The sequence below is a fragment of the Anabas testudineus genome, chromosome 18 (genome assembly GCF_900324465.2).
Source record: "Anabas testudineus chromosome 18, fAnaTes1.2, whole genome shotgun sequence".
NCBI classification, from domain to species: Eukaryota; Metazoa; Chordata; class Actinopteri; order Anabantiformes; family Anabantidae; genus Anabas; species Anabas testudineus.
Genome location: NC_046627.1, coordinates 13,795,036 through 13,801,035, shown reverse-complemented (window position 1 = coordinate 13,801,035; position 6,000 = coordinate 13,795,036). Strand labels below are relative to the sequence as shown.

The 6,000-nt window shown below is 39.0% G+C and overlaps 1 long non-coding RNA gene across 1 annotated transcript; it reads left to right on the top strand.

Annotated features, from left to right (window-relative positions):
* The first annotated feature begins 3,104 nt into the window (after nt 1–3,104).
* Nucleotides 3,105–4,177, top strand: LOC113157062. Its single transcript, XR_003298428.1, has 2 exons — nt 3,105–3,826; nt 4,016–4,177. It is a non-coding gene; the product is annotated as an uncharacterized LOC113157062 (long non-coding RNA).
* The last annotated feature ends 1,823 nt before the right edge of the window (nt 4,178–6,000 follow it).

The window sequence follows — 6,000 nt, the reverse complement described above, 5'->3', positions numbered from 1 at the left end:
TCCTCTCACAGGGAGAAGATGATCTTCAGGATCCTGCGGCTCATCAACCTGATCTCATGTGTCTCTGGTTAGTTCACATCTTCACTTTATTCTCCAGCAACTCAACAATTATTAATAGTTCAATAATTCAAGTTGTCACTTTGTGTCTGTGTCTCCTCAACAGGAACATTTGTAGTGAATGTGACACAGACCTCCTATCAGGCAGAGGAGAACCACAACATCACACTGGAGTGGACGTTCACTATCAGACCTCACACATCCTCTAACTCAGTGAACATCTTCTGTGACATGTTCACTGACCACAGTCACTTAGTCCTGTTTCATCTCCATGAAGGTGTTGAGGTCTCAGAGTCTCAGGATCAACAGTTTTCAGGAAGAGTCCAGTTTGACAAAGACGTCCTCAGAGAAGGACGAATCAGACTCCAACTGTCCAGACTCAGGACTAATGACTCAGGACTGTACCTGTGTGAAGTGAAAACAGATCAAGGTTGGAGCTCTGACAGATGTCGACTCAGCGTCACTGGTGAGTTGATTCAATAAAACTTTATTAACAAATCAGCAGCTTGTTAAAAACCTAAGAGGAAACAGTTTATTTAAAGTTTGGACTTTTCCTTCTTGTAGAATCTGAACTATGTTCCACTTTATTCTTTGGTTATAATTTAGTTTCTTCTTTAGAGAAATGTTAATTTCTCCTCATGACTGACACAGATGTGTTTGTCTCTTTACAGCAGTGAGAGATTGGTCTGAACCTCAGAGAGAAACTGAACTAAACAACACAGTAAATCCAGGATGGATCGGTCTTTACTGTGGACTGGGACTGACAGCAGCAGCTTTACTGACTGTTTCTTACTTTTTATTCATTGACTATTTAAAAAGGAAACAGATTTCTGCTCAGACTCATGATCTGAGGAAACAGTTCGATCAACAATGTAAAACAATCAATTTAAAACCACTTTTATCTGATAGAAACACAGTTTTATCTGTTGGCAGGTGATCAATCTGTGTTTCAGGACTCATCAATGATGCAGCAGGTAACCATAGCAACAAGACCCCAATCAGTTTCTGTTGTTCGTTAAGTGACGACTGAGTCGACGTTTGACAGGAAAATGTGTTCTTCACCTTTACTGTGTCCATTATTTAAAATGTTGTTGGTAAACTGTTAATTTATTTAAAAAAAGTTTTTTTTATCTAAGTGTTGCGTTGTTTCTATTTTTACTATGTAGGAACTTTCTTCAGGATAAACATGGTGGTGTCTCTTATTAAATGTCTCTAATAATGTTTCTGTACTTTTCCAAATGAGACAAATTCTTCATGGAAATTAGTAAATTGTCTAAATAGATCATCAGCACTGTAAATGAAATAAATGTCAAACTTTGTGATACAGTTGTATGAAAACAGTTGAACTCATATCTGTTCCTGACTTTTAAAACCATTCAGTGTTGTTAAAAACAGCTGATTAAAGATGTTCGCTCTAATAGATCCTCTGTTGGTGAAGAATAAATTCACTCTAAGTTAAATAGAATCAAAGATCTGTCAGTTCCTGCATTGTTACATATGTCTGTATGTAAAGAGCTCACATCTAACAACCAGTTCTCATCTTCACTGTCTGAACACAAAAACTTCTTCAGCTGTATCATTAACATGAGAAAACAAAGTAAAAGTGAACAAATGTCTCTGTTAAACAGACATTTCCTGATACAACATGTCTCAGTTCATGTTCTGAACTTTGAGTTAAATACCTGCAGTTTAACTAAAACTGATCCCAACAGAGACGAACTTCCTGTTTTCTCCAGTGTGTCAGTGACTGAGACTGTTTCACAGAAGTGTTTTTTATTAAACTCTACAAACCTTTGTAAGACAAAACCAAACACAGTGTCACTAAAATCTGGGATGTAAACATGTTGAAGTGGTCTCACAAAGTCCAGAACAAACCCACAAACCGGACTCAGCTGCACCGGTTCTGTCAGGAGGACTGAACCAAAACTCCTGCAGAGTGTGAAGCTTGTGGAGGCTGCAACAAGTGTTCAAGTTCCACAGGTTAAAGTCCAACATGTCAACTTTGAACCACTGAGAATGTGATGAAATAAAAAAAGATGAAATTAAAAATTCTCTCTACTATAATTCTTCACATCATTAAAATAAAGTTGGAGGAACTGAACCAACAGAGGAAACAAATATTCAAAGGAAATGTTCAGAATCAGGAGAAACAGAGTGGATGGATTTACTCAAGGTGGATGTTAAACTTTGAGCTACTCTGATATTAACACACTTACACACAAATCAGTCTCAACAACTTCTCTCTTATTAATAAAGATTTATTTACAATATGTCTACATCACAGTAACATTAGAGGATGTAGAGACTTGAGGAGACAAACTAAACTGTCTTGAACAGTCTGATAGTAAGGGGGTCCTCCACACAGAGTCCTGTTGGTCCTGATGGATCTGATCAGATGTCGGTCTCCTCTCTCTCTCTCTCTCTCTCTCTCTCTCTCTCGTCCTGTTTGTTTCTCTCAGTTCATGAAGACAGTGAGAGATGAAGAGTTCAGAGGTCAGACTGTGTGTGCAGAGAAAAGCAGCTTCATGGACCATCAGGGTCAAAGGATTCAGGGACAGAGAGACGTCTGATCTCTGAGGGTCACTGTCTTCTCTGTAGATTTAGTGAAGACTGAGATCAGAGCAGAGTTGAAACAGACAAACAGCAGAGATGCTGCTGCTGTCAGCCCCAAAGCAGCATGAAGGCCGATTCTCCCCCGATTCTCTGGTTGTGGACTCGTTGTTCTCTGAGGTTTGACCTGATCAACAGCTGCTGTAAAGGACATTGGACAAAATAATGAGTGTTTGTCTTCTGTCTTTAGAATTCATGAAATGTGTTCAACAAGTCCTCACCTGGAAAACTTTAGACTTCAAATCTGGTTGGTTTGAGTTTGAATCATGAGATTCCTCATGTTCATGTTTGAAACATGTGTAACAACATATGTTCTAGTTAGAAATGGAAATCTTAGAAACTCTAGTTCTCAGTAGATCAGTCTGTAGAACATCATCCTGAAGAACCAACAGTTTCACTGATTCAACTTGCCAGTGACGCTGAGTCGACATCTGTCAGAGCTGAAACCATCATTAGTTCCAACTTCACACAGGTACAGTCCTGAGCCGTGTACATTGTCCCCCATCATATCATGGTGTGTGCAGTTTCAGTTTCCTGCTCAGAACTAAATCAAGTAGCTGAAAATTTTTTCGCAAGCCTTGTGGTGGTTCACGGCTCCCTGGTTCATTTGTTGCCATTCTGCCTCAAAATATTTTTCTACTATGTGTTTGAGGTGTGACAAGATTTTCCGTCAGGAAAAGTCAGGAAGGCAGCTACAGCTACATGTAGACTACAGGAGCTGTGAACATGTGTCAGTTTGTGTACATTTCCTGGCAGGATGAAGTATTACTGTGTACAACATGACAGGAGTTCAGGTCTTTATAAGATTTTTAGGATTACTACACACAGTGCTATTTGTGTTTTCTGTCTGGCCCCCACCTCCTGACAGAAATACATTCCTTGTCATGCCTTTCAGTTCATAAGTAATAAATGAGGCAGCTAAAAAGTATTGTGTTATTGTTCTGGAAATTTGTCAGAGTGAGAGTGGTGTATGTTAGTGGAGCTTTGTTAATATAATTAGTTGCAGAGTGAGCGCTCTTCCCACTCTCTGTTCAATAATATATCTTTGACGTAATTTCGCCGTCGGTGCACTAAGCTAGTTTTAAACGGTAAAGCGAAGTAGTTCATGTCCATGCTGAATGTGCTTTATACGTTTGTGCCTCGGAAAACCTTTGTCTTTGTAAGTATGCATATGTTTATTGTCATTAGAAGTATGTTAGTTGTTACCTGCTGTTGTATGTGGTAGGTTGCGTGTGCATGTTATTGTAATTGGCTTAATTTACGTCAAGCTAGCGTGCGCGAGTGTAACATATGAAATGAGTAATGATGTGTTTTATTTGTTGATTTGGTTTCTTTCTGTTTCTTTCAGTTACAAATATAAAGTAAAGATAGGATGACGTGTATTTGAGAGCAATGTACCCCAATGTACACAACTCCAGTAAAGACTAGAAAAGAAATCTTTGTTTGGAGTCTCCTACTTTTTGTTAGCTGGCTGTCTAGAAACACCAAGTCACGTGTTGTGAGGACAACACATTCCTGGAAGAAATAAAAACAAGAAGAAGAAGTTCTCACCAACACTCTGTAAGAATCTGTTCCTTTTACTGTCATGTATTTAGAAACTTTGTTTCCTGGTATTCAGGTCACAGAAAAACTCTATAGATGGAGCTTGTAGTTCTCAGTTTGTCTGCTCTTACACTTCATTGTTCCATTTATTAAAAAGTGAGACTTTTAAACATTAATTTTAAACAAATCCCTGCCTGTTGGTTTTTCTCCAGTTTAAATGAAAGTGACCCCTTTTTAATGAATGGAACAATAAACTGTATAATGTGGTGACTGGTGATCTGTAGAGAAGTCAGTAGGTGGATATTGTATCTTTTAGACAGAGCTGCTCTTTATACTAAACTAACTGTTTTATACTTGATATATGAACATGAGGGAGGAAGATGCCTAGTTTCTTCAGTTTTAGGTGGTGAGAAGGATTTTTTTAAATAATAAACCTAATATAATAAATTTATTGGTGCTGATCACAAACTCTTTATTGAGAAAAAAATCTGAATGTTTGTTGGTGCTTTAAGTTTTTTATCACTTTAATTTAAAATATTTGTATTTTCATGCTGATATTGAATTCTGATCAACTCACCAGTGACGTTGAGTCGACATCTGTCAGAGCTCCAACCTTGATCTGTTTTCACTTCACACAGGTACAGTCCTGAGTCATTAGTCCTGAGTCTGGACAGTTGGAGTCTGATTCGTCCTTCTCTGAGGACGTCTTTGTCAAACTGGACTCTTCCTGAAAACTGTTGATCCTGAGACTCTGAGACCTCAACACTTTCATGGAGACGAAACAGGACTAAGTGACTGTGGTCAGTAAACATGTCACAGAAGATGTTCACTGAGTTAGAGGATGTGTGAGGTCTGATAGTGAACGTCCACTCCAGTGTGATGTTGTGGTTCTCCTCTGCCTGATAGGAGGTCTGTGTCACATTCACTACAAATGTTCCTGTTGAGGAGACACAGACACAAAGTGACAACTTGAATTATTGAACTATTAATAATTGTTGAGTTGCTGGAGAATAAAGTGAAGATGTGAACTAACCAGAGACACATGAGATCAGGTTGATGAGCAGCAGGATCCTGAAGATCATCTTCTCCCTGTCAGAGGAGACAGAGGTGAAGAAGAAATTACAGAAGAACCAGAGAAAAACTTTAGTGAATCAACAGCTGTCAAATCTGTTTAAACACTATTTCAGATAATGACAGTGTTTAGATTTTTCTACAGCTCAGTATGAGTCTGACATTCACTTACTTTACTACTGAAAACTGTTATTTGTTAACTTATTAATTTACTTTAATCTACTGTATCCTGTAGAAGAGTGAAGTCCAAGCTCTCACACCCCTCTTCACGTCTCTTCCTCACTCTCTGTTGCTCTGAATCTTTGACTCTAACTACTTAAAGTCTTTCACCTTCTTTACCTCTGCTCTCTGTAACCTCACTGTTCCACTTGGTTCTCTCTCATTCACATGTTTTCTGTTTTACTGCTGCTAACCTTCATTCCTCGTCTTTCCAGATCACACCTCCACCTCTCTAGATTTTCCTCCACCTGCTCTCACCACAGATCACATGTCATCTGTGAACATCATAGTCCATGGAGTTTCCTGTCTGACCTCATCTGTCAGTCTGTCCATCACCAGACTGAGGAAGAGGCTCAGAGCTGATCCTTGATACAGACCCACCTCCACCTTGAACTCCTCCTACAGCTCATCTCACCACTGTCTTACAGCTCTCATACATGTCCTGCACTAGTATAACATACTTCTCTGTCCTTGTCCACACCCTGTCCTACTCTTTCTCTA